The 24770-nt window shown below is 32.3% G+C and overlaps 2 protein-coding genes across 5 annotated transcripts in view; one reads left to right on the top strand and one right to left on the bottom strand.

Annotated features, from left to right (window-relative positions):
* The window catches only part of LOC143202938 (D-2-hydroxyglutarate dehydrogenase, mitochondrial), a 62337-nt gene that overhangs the window by 25041 nt on the left and 12526 nt on the right, over positions 1–24770 (bottom strand). The window lies entirely within an intron of this gene.
* LOC143202929 (uncharacterized) overlaps positions 972–24770 on the top strand; it is a 136968-nt gene continuing 113169 nt past the window's right edge. Inside the window, exon 1 of the mRNA XM_076414929.1 lies at positions 972–1220. The gene's annotated coding sequence lies outside the window, so the exon portion shown is untranslated. The remainder of the gene's footprint in view (positions 1221–24770) is intronic.

Raw genomic sequence — 24770 nt, 5'->3', positions numbered from 1 at the left:
GCGTAATGAAAACAAATAACATATCTATGCTTTCGCGAAAACTCTTTTTCTCTTATTTTGATACATAGATAATTAGATAATGAATAGATGATTAGATTTCGATATATGTATGTATTCATAAAAGTATTAACAACTTTTATATTCTACATATTCATACGTGTTAAAAATAAAGAGTTTTCGCATAAAAACCCCCGTTAAGTATTTTTACTCATTATAACTACCTATTTTAAATTTCATTAGTTATCTAGTTGAAGATGTCTGAAATATTCAATAAAGAGTTTTTCAATAAGGGCGGGTCGTTGTTGAAATAGAATCAAGCAAGCTGTATGTGAGATATTAAAATTTTATACAAGAAAGTTTTATTATTCAATTATTTTCCATATCAGTGAGTGAAAAATAAACAACAAGATAAAGAGAAGCTGTCATCATCGACTAGCTTTTATTAAGATACTCTATATTATACATATATTAATAGATATTTGTATAAACATCTCTATAATAAATATAAATTTGTGTCATATATTATCGTATAATGTCATTTATCTTATTTCGAACTATCTAACGCCATCTATTAACTATTGTTGTTATCTTAAGTTAGAGTTGTGGATTATTTCATTTTTATGGTAGAACCGAAAGTTTTTAGTCAAATTCTGGCAATTTATTTTTACGGAATGTTCCATGAAATAAAATAAACCGCAAATATATATAGTTTGATAATGTATCGAGTTCTACGAGACCCTCTCATCGAGTAAAGTCTTATCTAATAGGTCGATGACAACCAGATTAGTTCTTATCATTAAACACACAAGGGATAATCGTCAACTAATAAGACACGACCGTTCCCGACGTCTCCATCTTTATTTCTCTCCGCGCCCGTACCGCCACTGATTCCCCATTGAAAATTATCGCGACCGACCTCCCTCCCCCCACCTCCCGTCGCGTTATATCACTGGCTAATCGGGCCGCCAATCGGAGCCCGAGCCGAGAGGGTCCTTTTACAGGGCAAAGACACGGGTTAGCGCGACGTGCGGTCGTCTCAGTCAACGTACTTTCTTAAAACGTCAAATCGTTTTTTCCGTCGGAAATCCGAACTTTCCCTCGGGCTTCGCCTTTGTTTTTCCATAGCCGGCCGCGTCGAGAAGTGCAGTGGACGATCGGGTGACGGGGAAACCGATCCGGCGGCGTTTTTTCCGCGCACAACGCACCCCCAACGAGAGCGGGTAAGTTTTCTAACGAGTAACAAGTAGGCGGCCATGAATAGGACCAGCGGAAACGGCCGAGGTTGCCAAGTTAGGTCTTTTTCTCCCGCTGGTATTCATAATTAGGTCATTAATGCCGAAATGTATGCGAAAACATCGCCATTTTCGTTATGGGCGCGTGCCACAGTCGAGATATTCGATTCACCATATCTTAGGAATGAATTATTCATTAATATCCACGAACCTGTTTATTATTGTTTAATATTTTTAAATTATATTTATCTATAAACGTTATTTTCAACATTCACAATTTATTCTTATTATTTTTTAACTAAAATCAATTCTTCTTAACATTAATTACTCGTATATTACTATTTTTTATGTTTAGAAACACTTCCTCTAAACGGCATTACACGTGGCAACCTAGCAAAGGGGTCCCGTAACGTCGGACGAGTCGATTACGTTCCGAGGGTAGGCCGCATAGAGAAAAGTACGCCTCACTCGTTTAGACCGTGCCGCGATATCATTCGATGCTAATGTTTCCGGTTATGTTCTAAGCGCCGGCACATATTTTTCTCGTCTTTGTAGTTGGTCCAGATGTCTAGCTAAACTAATAAATGTAAACGTCGGAGGTATAACAGTATACGCAGAATCCGATTTGCATCTTGGCAGGAGATTGTCCCTGTGTGTGTGTCCGATCGAGAATTCGTGATTTCGACTCTTTTAATAAGACGCTTAAGGATATTTTTCGCGTGTGCAGTCATTATTGGTTAAAGCGTTATTTTGTTTTTTTTTCATATAGTTCACCGCCTGTGGTTTGTTTCTTTCAAGAAATAATCCCAATACGATTTAATGACATTGGAAAAGAAAATGGAGTTTTTATATATAGTTAACGTTGTTTTATTTGTTCTTTTGTATTTTAATTTTGCCAAGTAAGACCCTCCATGTTCTTTTTTTTTCAATAATTTTATATTATACAGGTGGCTATACAAATTTATTCAATGCTTTATTTTTATTCTTATGCTACAAAAATGTTACAGATACTTGGTATTTTTATTGTATATACATATATGGTTTTCTTATTTCTAATTTAACACAGAGATTTACGCATAAATGTCATTGGATTTCATCCTTTGTTAGAACGAAGATACACTATTAAGTATTTATAAAAAGTTAAGTATCTTTTAAAAGTATTAATAACCTATCTATAAGGGATATAAATAAATAAAGAGTTTTCGCATGAATAACCCTGTTAAGCATTTTTGCACGTTATTACTTTTAGTTTCTTTTTTAACATCATTTTTAGCTAAAAATTACTGAAATATATTTTATTAAATGTAGAGTTTTCAATATAAATTTTGCTATTAGGTTTCATTCTCTGTTAGAACTAAGATACAGTATTATATATTTATAAAAAGTGAAGCATTTTATAAAAATATTAATAACCGAAAAACTTTTAGATTCTATTTATTCATAAGGGATATAAATAAATAAAGAGTTTTCGCATAAATAACCCTGTTAAGCATTTTTGCACGTTATTACTTTTAGTTTCTTTTAGCTAAAAATTACTGAAATATATTTTATTAAAGGTAGAGTTTTCAATATAAATTTTACTATTGGGTTTCATTCTCTGTTAGAACTAAGATACAGATATAAATATTAATAACCGAAAAACTTTTAGTTTCTATTTATTTATAAGGGATATAAATAAATAAAGAGTTTTCGCATAAGTACTTTTGTTAAGCATTTTTGCATATTATTGATTTTAGTTTCTTTATAATATCACTGTTGGTTAAAAATGACTAAAAGATATTTTACTGAGTATAGAGTTCTTTAATAAAGGCGGGTCGATGTTAAAATAGAATGGAACAAGCATGTGAGGTATTAAACTTTTTATAATAAAGTGATATTCTAAATACTAATCTAAATCTATAATATTCTAATATACAGTGTATTGATATTCTAATGTTGGCAAACAAAGACAAATTAGTAAAATATATAAACTATTTTAATTGAAAGGGCATCCTCGGAATTATCAATTAGTGTTAAAATTGTTAGATCATTTATGACATATTGCAGAATATTTCTTGTATGTGATAACTTGTAGCCATAACGTCGTAATAAAAGACATTATACCACTATATAGTTAGTATTATTTAAAAAAAATCCTATGGAATATTTTGCAAAACATAATTTTGTAAACCTTCAAAAATTCTCTTCAAGTTCTGTATATTATTCATTCACTGACTGTAAGGAAGTACAAAATACCAAAATTTTAAAAAATTCTGAAATTACCTGCTCTCGGTAATATGTCATTTAATGATCAAAAAATAGTAAGACGTAAACGTTGTGGTGTTGTTCAATATGAATTCTATCCGACGGTAAAACTGCCAACAGACAATATTCGAGTGTTATTGTGCCTTTTTGTATTAAACTACTCGTCCTAATATACCGAAATTATAGGTTGATTACTTTTGGTTGTGTCATTATTTCGTAAAAAACGATCTTTACAACTCTATTTGCCCGATTAAATTTCATCAGGCTACCTCCGAAAAGAAGAAGGTATCATAGACCGAAAATCTCCATAAATATATTGTATGAGTTATGTGCTGAGTTTTATTTCAAGAGTCTATCTAATTTCTGATCATGGTAAATGTGTAATAAGGCGAAAGAATTAAAGTAGTTCTTTAAAATAAAAAAGGTGCATCCATAGAGACACATATTCATAGTACCAGTATCTTAGTGGAATATCTAGATCGATATTTCAGGCCTATCAAATATTTTTAGAAGTTTATGACGATGATGCTCCATTACCAATATACTTTAGATGGTAATTTTGATGTCAGAGATAAAGAACAGTCTGAATGACCAAAGGTCGAAGGTAGTAAATTGTAAGACTTATTAGACGAAAATCCCACTCAAGCTCTCAAGGAACTTTCAGAGAGCTCAACAGTTGATGTATCAGCTGTTTCAGCCGTCTACAGCCTATGAGAAAGGTTCAAAAAAATACCATAAAGTGAAAAATGATCAGAATACATGCAAGCATGTAATCTGATAGTCTGTGTTTATATATTTCAGTTAAAACACAGTTAATTAGAAATTCCCGATAACAAACTCAATAACTAACAAACTTATTATGCTCTTATCTTAATAAACTATGTTAAGAAATATAGAATTCATTGGACAAAGAACGGTTGGTTAAAGAACCAAGTACAAAAAAAAACGACTGAATATTGATAAATGGCTGGCGACAGTTTTTGCGATTAGTTGGCAAAAACCGAATACCTCTTACACAATGATATTGCTATCTGAACTATTTTATACCTGAAAAGATTTTTAGATAACACGGTTCAATGAGACCAGGTAAAACTTTCCTGTGCCCTAGACGAGAAATGAAAGCGAATAATTCGGTTTGAATGGCCAGCTTGATGGAACGCCCGCTGTATGTGTTATTTTGGCCTGCCATTTCTTTGAAATTCGCATAAACGAGCGCATTGCATAAACACGTTATGAAAGAGGTCGATTCTGTTAACATAACATAAAAATATTAACGATTTTTCTCGATAATTATCAGTATATCTTTTTCTTTTGTTATTTTCTTCGTGTTTCCAACTAAGTATTAGGACTATAAATTTAGTTTTAAAAGATTTTTTAAAAATTTAATGCTTTATTGCGTAAAATCCGATTAATATGTATGGGATGACATTCAGTCGTTCTTCAAATTGATATAAAAAAGTAATACTTCTCGCAAATGCGATTTACTCGGTACAAATTCACATATTTTCAACTCACTGAAAAATATTTTGTTCACAATTCGACGAAATGATATATACTGAGATGTGAAACCTTTCAAGTGAGGCTTCAATATGATCTTGATCACAAATGTAGCTGACTGTAGGCCTGATATATGATACGGGAGGTTTAAGAATGTGGTTTCAAAACTTTATGAATAGTGATGTTAAAATGTATAAAGTTCCTTTCTTTGTATATCGAGCTGAACTAATTTTTACACCTTATTATATTTCTTCTTGAATTTTCACGAATCTTTTGAAATAATTCAAAATAAACTTACGGTGGGACGGTCCTCCTACTGTTGCGATAGCCGCGGGTTCGAATCCCGCTGAGGCATGGTCGTAAATTTATGTTTGTGATTGTTTAAAATTTGTGAATGTTCTAGGCGAGAGTGTAAAATCCGACAAGGAAAATGATCCCAGTCACGCCAGTAACCAGGCTGGGTAAGACCGGATGTCTTCTGGGATGATTTCTAAGGTTGGTCACTCGCCAGTCGGTAGGCTTAATGTTGAGGACCTTGGTTCGGAGCCCGCGTTAAACTTTAGGCCCAGTCCAGATAAACCCATAGTTGGTAAAAGGAGATTTTAAAATATTTAAAAAAAAATAATAAACTTATATTTTTTTTATATGAATTCATACATTGATTTTTACTTATATCTTTATTTCATTTTATTTTCATGGAAATGTGTTGGGATTTTAGTTCAAAATATACCGAGTATTTAATTATTTTTCAACAGTTTGTTCCTAGTTGGGCATATTAGATTAATTAAGATTAAGGAATTTTATTAGAAGATAAACAAAAATTATTAAAAAAACGAACTAATTTGTATTCATCCTATAAGTGTCTTCGTTATACTTATTTTTGAATAAGGATTTCTAATGAAATAATTCCAAATAAACTTATTCTATACATTATCTAAATTGTTATATTGATTTTTATATAATTTGGTAATTATTAATTAATATATATGACAGTAATTCAAGTATAGAATTTATATATGGATTTCAGGATGATGATTAAATATTTCTTACATTGTTTTGTTAAAATTTATGAATACTAGGTATAATGGTCAATTCATACTATTATCCATAATTTGCCAAACTATGGAAGTTAAGAATAAGTAATACTTTTACACGATACAAGTTCGTGTGGTTTGGCTGGCTTCAATTTAGTAATCTTATATCATGTTTAAGGCGAAATCTTGGATAAGTTCTTAAATCCATTTGATTTCGAGGTCACTGTGTAGTGTGGTGTGTAGTTACGTAGCGACAAGCATTGGTAATAATTAATCGAAGAATTTTATTTTGACTGCATTGCATTATTCGAGATTTGCTGCTATTAAACTGTATTTTCCGGCTTCCAGTTCATTTGTTAATTTTTATAATATACCTCTTGTACTTTTTCTATAGTCGCAGGCAAATATATGTCTTGTATTGTTGAGATATTAGCAATTTAGAGCAGATACAGAACTAGTCCTAAGACAGGACCCATAGAGTATATATAGAGGTTTTACTTAAATAGACGAAACCGAGGAAATGTTTTGCGTGGTCCATTCAAAGCTGACTCTGAGACCACTATTTTGATTGGTTCATTTCTATAACATTTCAGATTGTTTACGACGCAATTTTTGTGTGAGTCTTAGATATAATCACTATTGTTTAATTATAATGTATCTTCATCTCCAAAAGTGTTGTGTATCCAGTGTATGTGCGGAAATAAAAGACCAGTCGTAGTTTTTCTTGGACGAAAGAGCTCAAGCTAGCTAGAGTAAGGATATGTGTGTGTGACTTAGCATTGCTTTTATTTGGTACGTATACAATATTTTGTTACACAAAATTTTGTTACAAGTTGTTTGTAAAGTGCCATCAATTAAAAACCTAATTAATGTGAAGGGAATTTATAATACAATACAATTTGTAGCCCAACAAGATAAGCTTGATTTTATAGAAAAAAGATTTTTAGGAATTTTGATATATATATATATATATATATATATATATATATATATATATATTATAAATACAATATATATAATAATACAATATATATATATATATATATATAATAATAAATACAATATATGCACCAAAGAAATATGAAAAAGGGAAAAAAGAGCTATAGACAATTTGGATTATATTTGCTACCAGATATGTTATATTTTCAATTAGATTGCAGCCATTTATATATCCACATTTTATTATTTTTTATTTTTATACGTTATAGATTTATTACGTACTTGTATTATAGCTTTTTTGATATTGTATAATATTTTTATTTATATAGAATTTTATATCAATAAATGGTTTTGAAAAACTACATTTTGCTTTTATTTGAAACGGAATTGGTCAGTAGAACGTGACGTCAGAGGTTAGTCACGTGATGCGTATGAAATCGTCGACCAATGACATGCTTTCCTAATAAAATATTTTCATTACAGGTGCCTGTAATGGTAATTTGAACTAACCAATGAAATTCAGTGAAATAACGTTCTCAGCCTTCCTGCTGAGACTACGCAGAACATTTCTGAAATTATTTGTATTGAGTTAACACTCTATATATTACTCTATGGACAGCATCCTAAGGAATAGTATAAGTGATGGTAAATGAGATAGAATAATTGAGTTATTGCCTAGAAAAATGTAATATCCAACTTCCATAGTTTTTACAAACAAAATGTTGTCTATATTAAATAGACAATGATGACATAACCTTATTTTTCAGCAAAGAACAAGCATTTGTAGCTATACCATTAGTAAGTTCTTATGCAACGATATTTATTTTATATTAGTATTTTATATCAAAGCAGGGATGATTATTTTTCTGTGAAACCAAACGACTAAATAAACTATTGGTACCTCCTGACGCAGTCAACAAACCAATCCTAAATAAATATTATCTTAAGATTCAACGGGGGTTCCACAAATCCTTCATTGGAATGCATCAGCTATATTCCGAATGTAATGGGTGTTTACATTAATTTCCTAACATGCACGCACATAATTTCTTGGCCGAATTAGTATCTATTAGTGTAACGTGCTATTTATTTGCTAGGAGTGTCGGTAATTCCTTGCCGGTTTTCGAAATGAATCCCTTTTTCATCACCTGCCCGTTTTCGGTACAAAAATGACTTTGTGAACGGTATGAAACCTTTGATGCAGCATTTCACTGGCTGGATGGAGTTTTCTAATTGTCTGTCGTTCAATTCATCTATCTTCCAATCGCCTACGATCGTTCAAAAATTATAACTCGGCTCGCATTCAAATGTTTTCAGCCTGTTACATGGTGAGGTTGATGTCAGTAGAATAAAATAGCCTGTGTGTCAAATTATAACATTGCACACTTATAAGTAATGAAGTTTGTGAGAAAAAAAAGTAATTACTGACACACCTGGTAAAAAGAATAAGTAGCATGTTAATTTATAATAAAAACATCAAAATAATTTATAGAAATGTACTGGAAGAAAATCACAACTAACAGTAGAAATTTTAAATTTGTGTAGTGAATAAATTAAAAAAGACACTGTTTCGAGTCTTTTTGTTAGATGTCCCTTATCAAGAAGCTAGTACAAAGTTCTCCATAGTACACAGGAAAAGAAACTAGTTATTTTTTGTTTTATCTCTCTGTCGGTTTTCGTTTTACGTTACGTTCGATAAAATCATTCATAAAACATGCATATGTATTCTACTGCAAACAATGAATCTGTTCGTCATTATTTTCATTCAGTTGCATTTTTAATGACAATTTCGTTTAATCTTATTACTATTTGACAATAATGGTAACTAGTCCGATCACTGAAACCATTTAAATTTGTGTAATAATGACGGTATTTAAGAAAATCACTTGAACGATATACTGTGGATTCTCCAGGCTGATCTTTATTATTGACATTAAAATTACTACTATTATATCGTTGAAATCTAAACCAAAAATTAGGATATGATGGAGCAACATCACCATAAGTTTCTAAAAGTATGAAAATGTATATTTTAACTTTCCATAATTAACGTTTTAGTGCACTGAGAACTTAATTATTAGTTATTTTGTATAGAGAAATGTCAACATCATTGAATATAATAGTTAGGTAAAGTTATTTAACAGTTCTGTAACATTTTCAACAATAGATATCACTGATCAAAATAGGTGCAAGAGCAATATTGTAAATAAAGCTTGGTGTTTTAGTAGCCTGCAAGTGAGCCTATGACATTGCATCTACTACACCAACTTCATTTAAAGCTTTATACTAGTGTTGGGAACAATCGACTGAAATCGACTATCGACTGTTCGGTAATTGACTACTTTCTACTATCGACTATTTCACTCGCTATTTTTGGTTCGACTGTTTTTACTAGTAACTGTTTTAGTCGTTTACTTTTAGTTACTGTTTTCGGTTCTACTAGTTCATTCGACTGATTTTTAACGTTCTGGCCTTCCGTCCTAGCCGCGGTCTTGAAAGTAATGCGCCGAATTTATGCTTATATAGATTTATAGGTAATATATGTGGTTTTATGTTTCTTTTGTAGTTTGCTTGTGAATAACTATATATTGTAAATTAATATAGCAGTATTTTGGAACGCTAGTTTTCGTGGCAAAAAAATTTAATTGTAAATGATAAATAGTAAGATACTTTTGACTGGCATAATAGATAATACTTTGGACTGGTATAATAGGTAATACTTTTTTGATAAACTTTCACGATTTTTGTCCAAGCCTCTTGTTTGTCGAAACTTTTTTCCTAAAATCTTGAAAATTAAAATTAGGTTCCAAGGCTTTCAGAAATTGCATAGATCCAAAAGATTTGAAGAGTTTTTTACAGTAGCAGTTCTCAAATTTCTTTTAAAAATATTAACCGTAAAGAGGTGAACAATGAATCTGTTCGTCATTATTTTCATTCAATTGCATTTTTAATGACAATTTCGTTTAATCCTATTACTATTTGACAATAATGGTAACTAGTCCGATCACTGAAACCATTTAAATTTGTGTAATAACGACGGTATTTAAGAAAATCGCCTGAACGATCTACTGTGTAGTGCACCTGAAGTATTGAAGTTTATCAAACACGTGTGCGATATATTTTTTTAAATCTGATATTAATTCTTGTGAAATAAATGTCTTATAAATACATATAAATAAAAATAATCAAATTTTTAACGCCATGAAGTAGGAATTTAGAGAAACTCTACGATATACATATCTTAATGGGCGCCTAATACCAGGAGATAAAAATAAATGTTTGTGTTGTCGTTGACAAGTTTATTTATTCGTGGATAATTTATTGTTTCCTGGTAGAATCGGCCTTTCCTCGGAAAATATCCTACCAACCAACTGATTGGGGAAATTTCATTTTCGATCTTGTTTATTATAAGATAATCTGAATTTTTTATTAGATCGAGTTTCAAGCTGATTATTCCATTTTTCTTAATATCTATAATAATTATCAAAAGTCGTACACCGGGTGTCATTACCATTTATTAGTAGTCATTACCGATTTTTCTAACAGATGTCGCTAGGCTTTAGTATGCAATGTTATGATTTGAAACATATAACAGGTCATTTGAAAAGTCCCGGCCTATCATAGTAAAACACATTTATTTGGAATTATTTTTTATTCAAAATAATTCCTTAAGAGTGATACACTGATAATAGCGACCCTCCAACTTTTCGATACCATTTTTGTAGTACGACTTATCCTTTGCTTCAAAATATTCCTCAGGTTCGGTGATCACCTCTTCATTCCACGAAAATTTCTTCCCAGCGAGCATTCTTTTCAGATCTGAGAACAGGAAATAGACGCTGAGGGTCAGATCTGGAGAATACGGTGGATGAGAAAGCAATTCGAAGCCCAATTCGTGGATTTTTGACACGGTGCACTGTCTTGGTGAAGCAGCACTTTCTTTTTCTTCAAATGCGGCCGTTTTTCGGCGATTTCTTCCTTCAAATGGTCCAGTAACGCTATGTAATAGTCGCTGTTGATGGTCCTTCCTTTTTCAAGATAGTCAATGAAAATTGTTCCATGTGCATTCCAAAATACAGACGCCATAACCTTACCAGCCGACTGTTGCGTTTTCCTACGCTGTGGAGTAGGTTCATCGTGTGCAGTCCACTCGGATGACTGTCGATTGGACTTTGGAGTGAAATGATGGAGCCATGTTTCATCCATTGTCACACATCAACGCAAAAATTCGGGTTTTTTACGCTTGATGATCTTCAAATACTGCTCCGAATCATCAACTCGTCGTTGTTTTTGGTCAACAGTGAGCTCACGCGGCATCCACTTTGCAAAGAGCTTTCTAATACCCAAATATTCGTGAATGATATGATGTATACGTTCAGTTGATATCTTTAGAGCGTCTGCTATTTCATTCAATTTCAATTTATGGTCATTCAAAATCATTTTATGGATATTTTTAACGTTTTCGTTGATAACAATCACTTTTGGGCGTCCCCTGCGTTCTCCGTCTTCGGTGCTCATTTCACCACGTCTAAACTTAGCATACCAATCCTTGATGGTTGATTTTCTCGGGGTAGTAACCGGAAACTCGGCATCAAGCCACGTTTTTGCTTCAACTGTATTTTTCCCTCCAAAAAGCATTTTATCAACACGCGAAATTCCTTTTTATCCATTTTTTCACAATAACAAAAGTTGTTTCACTCAAAATGCTATAATTTAGAAACTAATGAGCCGACAGTTATCGAATTTATACACGCATCTGTTGCTTGGTATTAATGTAGATGGCTTTGCTAGTCTAACGCATAGCTTATTGTTCTTGGGGTTATCGTAGTAAACCGGTTTTCCATTGTCAGTCACAATATGTCATCCAAAGCTCTTCTACTTTTTTTGCCTGATAGACAATGATACTCCTGAAAACAGTTCAATCATCAACTGCTAAGTTTGAGCTAGCTTTGCATCGAATAAGTCTTGAAAATCATTGTCATCGAACTTTTTTGATTCTCCAGGCTGATCTTTATTATTGACATTAAAATTACTACTATTATATCGTTGAAATCTAAACCAACAATTAGAATATGATGGAGCAACATCACCATAAGTTTCTAAAAGTATGAAAATGTATATTTTAACTTTCCATAATTAACGTTTTAGTGCACTGAGAACTTAATTATTAGTTATTTTGTATAGAGAAATGTCAACATCATTGAATATAATAGTTAGGTAAAGTTAACAGTTCTGTAACATTTTCAATAATAGATATCACTGATCAAAATAGGTACAAGAGCAATATTGTAAATAAAGCTTGGTGTTTTAGTAGCCTGCAAGTGAGCCTATGACATTGCATCTACTACACCAACTTCATTTAAAGCTTTATACTAGTGTTGGGAACAATCGACTGAAATCGACTATCAGTAATTGACTACTTTCTACTATCGACTATTTCAGTCGCTATTTTTGGTTCGACGGTTTTTACTAGTAACTGTTTTGGTCGTTTACTTTTAGTTACTATTTTCGGTTCTACTAGTTCATTCGACTGATTTTTTACATTCTGGCCTTCCGTCCTAGCCGCGTCCTTAAAAGTAATGCGCCGAATTTATGCTTATATAGATTTATAGGTAATATATGTGGTTTTATGTTTCTTTTGTAGTTTGCTTGTGAATAACTATATATTGTAAATTAATATAGCAGCATTTTGGAACGCTAGTTTTCGAGGGCAAAAAAATTAAATTGTAAATGATAAATAATAAGATACTTTTGACTGGCATAATAGGTAATACTTTGGACTGGTATAATAGGTAATACTTTTTTGATAAACTTTCACGATTTTTGTCCAAGCCTCTTGTTTGTCGAAACTTTTTTCCTAAAATCTTGAAAACTAAAATTAGGTTCCAAGGGTTCCAGAAATTGCATAGATCCAAAAGATTTGAAGAGTGTTTTACAGTAGCAGTTCTCAAATTTCTTTTAAAAATATTAACCGTAAAGAGGTGAATAAAGTATATTAAATATTTGTAATAAATACATTTTCTGATAGGAAAACTCTACTTTAATATTCAACAATTTTTTTTTTTGGCTATTAAGAAGAGCACCACAGTTTTTATTTGTTAACGAATGGACTATCTTAAGAGAATGTGTTCAACTTTTAAAGCCCATTGAAACAATGACCACCGAGTTATCTGGTGAAAGATATCCCAACGATGTCTTTAATTATACGGTTAAAAAGAAGACTGCAACATTCCATCAAATCCAGGATTTTAACAAATGAATGGGGAAAAAATGACAAAATTGTCTATTAGATGTCATCAAAAAAAGACTGCCAATTTTAGAAATGAATACGATATGCGGGAAATCCACCAAAGCAGGATTTTGTTATTTGAACAAAAAGTTATTACAAAAGAGGTATCTTCTATTCTAACTTCAAAAAATACAAATATAGTTCCACAACTCGAAATTCAAGACAAAACTACTGACCAAGAATGTATTGACATCTAGAGATATTTTGATAAAAAAAATGGCTAGAATGAAAGAAATAATTACTCCAAGTACTGCAGCAACTTTACAGATTTAGCAGTATTTGGAAATTCCATTTATTGGGCGTTTAGAAAACCCATTGGATTTTTGGCAAACTCATAAAATGAAACTACCTGTATTATATCAGTTACACGTAAAATATTAATCTATACCCCCAACATCTGTCCCTTGGGAGCGAGTTTTTTCAAAATTTGGGCAAATAATTAACGATCGAAGAAATCGCCTCACAGGAGAAAAGTTGAACATGATAATATTCCTGAGTAATTTAATTTCCGTTCAAAAATAAATAAAAATTTTATTTAAAAAGGGTCTGGTAGTTATTGTACGATTATTTTTGGTTCGTCATGGATTAGATTTTTCAATTAGGTATATGTTTACATTTTATTTAGTAGTTATGGTTATTGAAAATCTTTAGTTTTTAGGTTTTATTTAAGTTGTATTGTACTATTTATATTTATTATGCTGTTATTTAAAAATAACAATTAATATATTAACACAGGATAAAACATTTGTGATGTTATTATTCCATTCCTTTGTACACATCCACAGAACATTCAGTATAAAACTAATCCTACTTCCTTTAAAATTATATTATTTATTACATGATAATAGAAATTAATGTTTTTTTTTCCTTTTCATATGTATACATCTCTGCCTCGCTTATACTACCATTGGAGAATATAAAGACATTTAAAATTAACTGGTCCAAGCATTTATCTCCGTCCTTTCCTATCTCACATTTTATACGGACAAGAATTTGTACATCTTCGTCTGACATCACGAATGGAAAAAAAGTTGAACCGTGCATTTGACTGAAAATAGTAATTACAATTTTCAGTCGCTATTTTTTGACTATTGACTGTTTTGTGACTATCGATTGTTTAGACTGTTTTCAGTCGATAGTTCCCAACGCTACTTTATACGAACAATTTTGTTTATTCAATATTATTCATAAAACCAATATTTTAAATGAAATAATCTACACGATTTTCCATACATTTATATATGTTAAAAAATGTACATTTTATTTCTGTAATAAAATCGACCTTTTTTAATTTTTCATTTTCACCACCTTCATTTTGGGCTTTATTTTAGTGAAACCGTTATTCCATCAGTATTTTCGTTTTTTTTTTGTGTAACGAATTAGGACAAGGGATTTCCGCAGGCTTCTTTTGATCTAAATTCGGGTCCATTAAGGGCATTTCAGCCAGCCTGAACCAAATTATAGTCTGATGGAGCTAATTCCGCGTTATCAAAGCTTTCCGGTCAGGCTTTGTTGGTTTACCTTAGTTGTGTGTGTGGCCTGGCATCATTATTCTGCTATATTAGTTGTTGTCTACAGATATATCAACAAAACCAAAGCTTTGTTCTTATATTTATATGTCTGAAAAATATATTTACATTTCTTGAAAGATATGTTGTGTGTGGATATAAAATGGTAACTTTTCTAGATATATTAAGTTCAATTCAATAGGCTTTAATGGATCTTGTCTATCAGTGATATTTTATACTTAATACCTTTGAGCAGTCCTTTGATGTTCACCTGGTAGCTCGAGGAAACCTCACCGGGGTATTATTTACTCTTTATAAAGCTTTAGATGAAATTTTATTACAAGATTATATCAATTGATGTATGTAAATTCGCTATTACATCAACCACTAAGTGTATTAGTCAATTAAAAGCCTATTTGCGCTTACGGAGTCCAACTTGCGACTACGTATCCAACGAAGAACTGTCCGATGACATCGAAATTAAATGGGTGTAAGAAGTTTTCCAAGATTTCGCCTTAAAATGTGTTACTCTTGATTTCAACATAACTCAAGAATATCTACTAGGGCAAAGACCTACCTGCACGCTGATTCAGTTCAGCTATATAATCTTCAGCTACTAAATCAACTAAATTGGGATTTTTATGAGAACCGTAAACTGCAACATGTAAATCAGATTTTCTATGTGGCCCCACCCGATTTTGGACAACATCTCTAGGGAGAAGCTGTCTCTGCTAACTTGTCTGCGCATAATTATACATGGGTTTTTACTAAAAGGCAACGCTGAAGGTTCAACATATATTAATCACAATTAATAAAATATAAGGTTATTGTAGGAATGTTCGTCGGGTCGGTCGGTCGGTCGAAATGTGTGGCTGCCGCTGCGATTATTTATCAGAACACTCACTACTATCTTTGGAAGGAATTTGCACGGGAACTAAAAACACTGGTTGAATCAAAGTTGTTTATTTCAACTTGCGATTGATACATGTGGTCGATGGGAGGATTGACAGGATATTAGGTTAAGGTGAAGGAAGTACGGTAGCGCTGTGGAAGTGGTACTGTTACAGGGGGACGGTGATAAGAAAAGGGAGCGAGACGTCGTCGTGATGGCCTTTTATACTCCAGAACTGCATGGTACCAATCCACCGGCGTTGCCAACCTTTGTAGTTGTTGATGGTGAATTGGTGGTGGCCTAAAGGGTCGTGGCGGTCGCCACATTATAATAGTTCAATTGTGTCTGAAGGGCAATTTAAGAGAGTATCCCCAATATCAGAACGTTGATGGAATCAAGAAGATTGTTATCATATTCGGTCTACTTCACAAAGTATAACATTTTAAGGAACTTCAACTGATTAACATTTAGAAAACTAAGATTGTTATACGTCTCCTGTTCTATAGTTGGCTTTTTGACTTGTTTTTATTATATATATTTTCTTTTTTTAACCTCTAACTCATGTATTTACCGCCTAGGTTATATTCTTAATATGTACCAGTAAGATGTGTAGGTGTGTTATATTTAGAATCTGTTCTCTCCTCTATGTCTTTGTGGTCTAGTTTTTCTGCTCTACATCCTTGCTTCCCATATTCCCTCTGCTTCTCTTGTGTGTTCCTCTACCTCTATTTTTTATTTCTCAAAATATTTTATTTCTACTGCTCGTATCCTGCCAATAGCAAGGAAGTAAGATCTCTGTTTCATATTGTCTTTTATTTATTTATTTATCTACTTGTTTGTTTATATTTTACTTGTTATTTTTATCTGTTTATTACTTGTAATTTTGTCTATAATCTGTTCAAAGTTATTTTGTACTTACGTCATTTAAATTTGTGACCAAAACGAAGAAGTGAATCAAAACGTCGCAATGTTGCCGCATCCACTCTGAGATTTAGTTCAGTTTGGCTTTGACATACAACAACATTCTAATCTAAATAAAATAATTTAACAAAAATGTTATATATAATATAATAATATATAATATAATAATATCTAATATAATTTATTTTAACTTTATAGTACATCTAAAAACTACAGTTAATTATACAGCAACAGTAGTTTATAGGTTTTCAAGAATTTTGCATACGCGTGACAACCGGACGACTTTGACAGGCTCATTCGTTTACGTCTTTGATTTAATCAGACAGCACTGAATCTCTTTTTAACTGGAATAAAGTGACAAGGACAATATTGTCTGATTCTAAAACGAATTTACAAATTGCGGTAGGCAATACATTAAACATCTTGATGACGTATGTACTAAAAAACTTTAAATAGACTATATATCAAAATTATTGTAATAATATCGAACTATTAGTCTTAGATTCTTATAAAATATATTGCATTGTTTCTTAATGTGTGTGAATTGGCCCCGTGAAGTTGCTGTATCAGGAAATTATTATAAACTAGCGACCCGCCCCGGCTTCGCACGGGTGCAATGCTGATACTAAATTAAATACACTACAGAAAAAATATGAACGTTGTATATAAAAACATAGCGGCCCGCTCCGACTTTGCACGGGCATAAAATATATATGCCTATGTCACTCAATGAAAACATCGATCCAGTATTTTTGGTTCATTCATTACTGCCCTTGGCCTTCACGCATTAAATTTGGAGTAAAACAATTCCTCTTCCCCTATACTTACTATGAAGATTTCCTGCTCTTGATGAAGATGCCTGATCTTTGGAATATCTAAATTCATACAATTTTTATTACATTACACATTTTTAAACGCAAATTTTAAATTTGTAATATCTCCGAAAATATTTGTTTAATTTACATGCTGTAAGGAACCATATTGATCTATATTAATTGCACACTGTATTTAAGGTACTTAATTCGATAAGGATTAATGCCGTATTGCTTAAAATAGCTTCGTAAATAAGCCATTTTCTCACGTAAAAAGTAAACAACAAAAAATGGTTAATGTGGGTTATCCCTAAAAGATAAACATATACCATCGCGGACTTTTTTGTAGACCTTTTTATGGTGTACAATACTGTAGTACATTAATTTGATCTAACTCGTAGGGTTAGGCAGCGTTTTTGCTAATTGCTAAATAAGCCTAAAAAAATAGGTTAATTTACGACATCACGTTAGAAACCTCTAAAATTAGCAATGTTGCCTTAGTATATTATGCATGTATTATACATATAAACCTTCCTCTTGAATCACTCTATCTATTGAAAAAATCCTTGCATCAAAATCCGTTGCGTAGTTTTAAAGATTTAAGCGCACATAGGGATATAGGGACAGAAAAGGCGACTTTGTTTTATACTATGTAGTGATAAAATGTCTTTGAGTAGTCCATATCGGAGAACAATTTGCTTTTCTATAATAGTTTGCAGAAAAGTATATTATTACTATGTAGTTGCAGTTAATAACTTAATAAGTTAATAAGTTAATATGTCCAAACGGCAGTACCTGCAACTTCTATGTTAAACATGAAAATTAAGCTCTGTAATAAGCTTCCTGTTTTACAGTCCAGAAAAACAATGTTAATGGTTTGTGTTATGTATATTGTATATTAAAATCTACATTCTAATAATGTTTCATTTTCAAACTAGTTTCGTTTAATTATCAAGCATTCTTTTCACAATAACCTGAACAACGAACATACTTTACAGTCAATATATCAATTTACGTAGATGTGTCAGTTAAAAATACCTTAAGAAATTGAAAGCTTGTGAAGAAAAATTTACTTTTTCAGAAGTAGGAATTCTAAACCGGCAGTAATGTGAGAAAAGCTATTTTTAACTGCTCTGTCATTTACCATTAACTGGCATATACGATATTTGTGCTAGTAATTATAGATATATTTCTTGTTGTTAAGTAAGTAGTGCTGGCTCTTGTCAACGGAATATAAATATATGTTAAAAATTAATATTTATTATTATATTATACTATTTGTACTTGGATCAATTCACGAGCAAGATGAATTAGGCTAAAAATTAATAGTAACTTTCATAAACTTTGTAGAACTTCGAGCGGTTTGTTTACATTCAATCTTCTGATTTCCTGTGCGTTGTCCAGTAGTTGTATCCAAGTAACTGTGATATTTCTTTTTTTTTTCATGTTTTATTCGATTTTGATGTCATCGTGGAGTTATTCGTTGGTTTTGTAGCGATAAATATTAATTACCAATGCTAAATCTTTAAAACCCATCGAGGAACTTGGCAGAGTTGCACATCATAAATTCAGGCTATAGGCTTTATTCTTGACCTATAAATTAAACTCTTTAGATCTGGAGTATCTTCCGTTTAATCAGTAATTTTGAGTCTGATCTGATCTGCATTTTGTTCTAATGTGATGTTTCCAATTTAACTCACCATTGAGATGGATGCCAAGGTATTTCGTTAATTCTGCTTGAGGAATAAAGCACCCTTCAAGTGATTGAATTAGATTTCATTTTAATATGGACAGATGTCGAGCTGTTTTTCAGTCTCCAGTTCGTTTGTTGATTTTGTTGACCCCAAAGTTTCAAAGTTAATTCTTTGTATAATCTTCCATCATTTTTTTTGGCAATAACATTTCAATATATATCAAGGAATCTTTGAGTAATTTTTTGAACTCATGAAACAACAAGAGTGTATCAATTATGTGCAATGAACTGAAATAACTTGAGTTAAAATCAGCAATGTCTGGTGAGACAGTGGATGAAGTAGGAGCTAGGGAGGCCTGCAAAAAATGCCATGGGTTTTTTGGGATATTCAGGGCGTTTTTACTTCAATATGGCCTTGTAATACTATCAAATTTATAGTATTACTTTTGTTGTATGGAAATAGAAAATGTTAGAATAGCTAAATTTGCTGACCACACTGCCATACTTGTATAGATTGGAAACAATAGCGAAGAAGCAACCAGAAAACTACACCATGCAAGTAATAATATACATAAGTGGACTATTTAGCTGATTCTGCTTGAGGAATCGGGCATCCGTCAAGTGATATAATTGGCTTTTTTCATTTCTCAGCAACGCAAAATTAATATGGACAGATTTGGAGCTATTAAGTTGTATTTATCAGTCCCTAGTCCATTTGTAGAGTTTGTTTACCGTTATTTGTATTTTTTTACCGCTTTAGACAGAGATATATCTTCTGCCAATATAACTCTGTCGTCGGTAAATGTTCCCAGTACTGTTTCTTTTGTTGTTGGGATATAGGAGTGGTCCCAATACACTACACTGTGTAACTCCAGCCGAAATGGTTAAAGTGTTGAGAATGTCCCTTCATGCGAGACTAAATTTTCTTTCGAAAAGATATGATTCCGATAGTCGACAGTAATTCCGCGGTAGCAATTTGCTCATTTTATAGATTAATCCAAATGCCATACCCAGTCAAAAGCTTGTGAGACGTCCAGGAATATTGCAACAACCGCTGTTACTCTGTGTAGTTGGTCGATTGTCGAGTGGTGATTTCGAAGTTTGAAGTCGGTGCCGAGCCCAAACAATACAAAAATAATAATATAATTTTGTGTCATATACACAAAATAGAATTACCAACAAAACAAATCTAATTTGTCGTTCCTACCAACTCCAAACTGGCCAGTTGGTTATAGTTAAAATAATATAGTAAATAGATAAATAGGTTTAGGTAGGTATTAAGCTAAATTGTGTGTATATCACTACATAGTATAAAACAAAGTCGCCTTTTCTGTCCCTATATCCCTATGTGCGCTTAAATCTTTAAAACTACGCAACGGATTTTGATGCGGTTTTTTTCAATAGATAGAGTGATTCAAGAGGAAGGTTTATATGTATAATACATGCATAATATACTAAGGCAACATTGCTAATTTTAGAGGTTTCTAACGTGATGTCGTAAATTAACCTATTTTTTTAGGCTTATTTAGCAATTAGCAAAAACGCTGCCTAACCCTACGAGTTAGATCAAATTAATGTACTACAGTATTGTACACCATAAAAAGGTCTACAAAAAAGTCCGCGATGGTATATGTTTATCTTTTAGGGATAACCCACATTAACCATTTTTTGTTGTTTACTTTTTACGTGAGAAAATGGCTTATTTACGAAGCTATTTTAAGCAATACGGCATTAATCCTTATCGAATTAAGTACCTTAAATACAGTGTGCAATTAATATAGATCAATATGGTTCCTTACAGCATGTAAATTAAACAAATATTTTCGGAGATATTACAAATTTAAAATTTGCGTTTAAAAATGTGTAATGTAATAAAAATTGTATGAATTTAGATATTCCAAAGATAGCAGGAAATCTTCATAGTAAGTATAGGGGAAGAGGAATTGTTTTACTCCAAATTTAATGCGTGCAGGCCAAGGGCAGTAATGAATGAACCAAAAATACTGGATCGATTTTAATCATGTTTTCATTGAGTGACATAGGCATATATATTTTATGCCCGTGCAAAGTCGGAGCGGGCCGCTATGTTTTTATATACAACGTTCATATTTTTTCTGTAGTGTATTTAATTTAGTATCAGCATTGCACCCGTGCGAAGCCGGGGCGGGTCGCTAGTAGTACAATATAAAATACGTGTAGTAAATAGGTTAAATAATAAGATTTTTCTTTATTTTTATTTAGTGATTACAACGATCATTATGTACATATTTTATTTTAAAACTCTTTTTTGTGTTAAAAATCTAAGTTTGATTATTTTTTACTTTTTAGTGAGTTCCTGATTTATTTTTGATATCGGTTCAATTTTTAAAAAATATTTCATAAAACTATTTGTTTGTAATTCATATTTATGCATATTTCTGAAACGGTATACAACATATATCGTCGGCAAACTGGCCCTAGACTGTAAACATATCGATCTGAGTCCCTCTTCTTCTTCGTACTCTCTCTCGATTTCGGCTTCCCGACCATTTAAAACAGAATCTCGCCGAAACTGGGTTAGTCGGGTATGACCTTGAAAGTGGGGTCTGATTAATGTCCATTGTTGCCGCGCTCCTTCGCCGGCTGCAGGCGGGCCTTACGTCGCTTGCAACTTGACATAAATGTCGCTGTGGAATTTTTATGTTGATATACAAACCAGAACGGTTTTATTACTTGCGCGTCGTGTCGTATACGCTTTTTTAAAGGTAGTAAAACGCGGCTGAATTACGTCCTCTCGGTGTCTTAATTCTCTTTGTTTTGTTTTCGGTTTGCCGAATTCGTCTTCGTCTGTTAGTCGAGACATTTTTAAAAATCGATTTTTTTATTGTTTTTAAATATCAATCCTAAGATATAGCTGTGGTGATGTATAGTTTTAGTGACGAGTCATCCAACGACGAAACTTTAAACGGTTTTTCCTCGAAACTGTTTTTTTCGAAACGGCTGATATATTTTTTTAAATTAATTACATCTTACTTTAAATATGCTTAGTACCCTCTTAATTTATAAATTAATTTATTACTACTGTTCTGTTGTATTTGCATTAGTAGACAAGCAACGCGAGTAATTAGTATTTTGTTGATTGTTACTTGTAACAGCTCGATACTAACAGTAAAATTATTTTTTTTATTCAACATAATTCCCTTCAAGGGTGATGTACTGATTATAGTGACCCTCCAAGTTTTTGATACAATTTTTATAGTACGATTTGTCCTTTGCTTCAAAATAGGCCTCAGTTTCGTCGATAACCTCTTCATTCGACGAAAATTTCTTCCCCGCAAGCATTCTTTTGAGATCTGAGAACAGGAAATAGTCAGATCTGAAGAATACGGTGGAAGAGGAAGCTATTCGAAGCTCAATTCATGGATTTTTGCCATCGTTTTCACTGATTTATGACACGGTGTTGTCTTAGCACTTCCTTTTTCTTCAAATGTGGCCGTTTTTCTGGCGATTTTGTCCTTCAAATGGTCCAATAACGCTATGTAATAGTCGCTGTTGATGGTCCTTCCTTTTTCAAGGTAGTCGATGAAAATTATTCCATGCGCATCCCAAAATACAGATGCCATAACTTTGCCAGCCGACTGTTGCGTTTTCCCACGCTTTGGAGCGGGTTCATCGTGCGCAGTCCACTCGGATGACTGTCGATTGGACTTCGGAGTGAAATGATGGAGCCACGTTTCATCCATTGTCACATCGACGCAAAAACTCGGGTTTATTACACGTGATCATCTTCAAACACTGCTCCGAGTCATCAACTCGTCGTTGTTTTTGGTCAAAAGTGAGCTCGCGCGGCACCCACTTTGCACAGAGCTTTCTCATACCCGTATTCGTGATGTGATTTTGATGGGGCAGTGTCCGGAAACTCGTCATCATCATCAAGTAAAGTTTTTGCTTCAACTGCATTTTTTCCCTTCAAAAAGCAATATTTTTGTCCATTTTTTTTTCACAATAACAAAAGTTGCTTTTGAGAGTTACGGCTAACTAAAAAACATATGGATTTAATTCTAGTAGCGCCATCTATGTATCAGGCCGGGTACTTTCCAATTGACCTGTTAACAGAATAAAAATAACTAGTTTTGGTCTAAATAAATGCTATTTGTAGGAAGTGTTGTTTTATACCTTTTGATTGCAGTAGATTGCAGCTGAAGGACGGAGAATGATTATAGAGACTATAACGACGGGTGTATTGGTGAAGGGACATGTTGGAAACATTTCCAGATGTCAAAAATCAAGTAATTTCAGCGTGGATTGTTGCCAGATTCTGTAAGAACTTACCACTCATTTCCCAGCAATTAAAGCCTTAGAAGTGGTAAAAAAAGAAGGAGATTGGCGACTATATGAATCAAAGCCTGCATGAGTCAGTAACTTTTTCAACGGCAGAAATGAAAAATGAGGTTCTTGAATCTTATAGTTACTTCTTTTGAAGATATCTAAATATTGGTTTGATCTTGGGACGCTATTATCCGAAAGATAGGTCAAGATTGTTGATATTGTGTATATTTCTAGTGTAATAAAGGCGTTTTAAATTTATACTCTGAATAAATGTTTAACTTATAACTTAGTATTCTTTATCTGTTTAATTAACTCAGTAAGTGATATTGGCTTTTAAAAATATCTCAGTGTATTATTATTATTACGATAATTACTTATCTAAATAATAATTGTTAAAAAGAGAAAAAAAACAGGAGGTCAAATGATAAGATTGAAGACAGTCACGTGTGTTACTGTACGGGTTTTAATCATTAGAATTTCATAGTATAGTATTCGATAAAAAGTTATACATTATTATGTAACGTTATGTTTCTGAGAAATTCTGTCAAATTCTACTATTGATATATTATAAGGTTTCTTTTAGCAATTTTGTAGTATTTAAAATATTTTAATTTTTTGATTTTTATTAAGCACTAAAATAGTTTTAAACATTTCGAACAATACTTACGTAAGGCTTATGTGTGAACCCAAATGTTGCAGAGCAGAGATGAACTTTAAGAACTCATAGGAAAACTTAATATGTTAAAGCATGTCTAAACACAAATTTTGTTTTTTTTTAAATCCTTTTGAGTCCGTATGCTGTTCTGTTGTTCTCTTGATTTCTTGAGTGACAGTCGGTATCTGAAGATCTCGGTGTGAGTAATCAGCCCTGTAGTATTTCCGTGCACCTACCATACTTCTCAGGACCTGTGTTGTATTTATATTAGTTTTCTCGGAACGTCCATATAATTGAAATCCGCATGCCAATATAGTTTTCAATACTTGCTTCAATAAATTGTTATTATACAATAACCAATGCATTTTCTTATATTTTAACTCTAGTTCTTTTCTTTTCTTTTTTACGAAGTTTTCCATTAGTATCTTATTATTTTAAATCTATATTTTTGGCGATATTTGTTTTAAAAAAGTTATTTTATTACTTTATCAGGTAAATCAGTTGAAAATAATTTTAGTTAATATTAATAACTATAATATTTTTTATTATAGATGAAATGATTGAAAACTGAGGAATTACGAGGCGTATCGGCAACGTCGCGAGATCCACGAGACAACCGAGTCTGTTGACCTACCAACGTGTCGGTAATAAACAAGTTCTCCGCCAGTTTGATTCTCGGAAAACTTTTCGAGCGGCTGACTGGGCGCACGGCTCCGTCCGATACGAAAATAAAAAAAACACGCTAT

The sequence above is a fragment of the Rhynchophorus ferrugineus genome, unplaced genomic scaffold (genome assembly GCF_030347505.1).
Source record: "Rhynchophorus ferrugineus isolate W39M unplaced genomic scaffold, kcgeb_rfMv2 rfM9, whole genome shotgun sequence".
Lineage (NCBI taxonomy): Eukaryota > Metazoa > Arthropoda > Insecta > Coleoptera > Curculionidae > Rhynchophorus > Rhynchophorus ferrugineus.
Note: the sequence above shows the minus strand (reverse complement) of the source record. Positions and strands in the feature narration are given on the sequence as shown.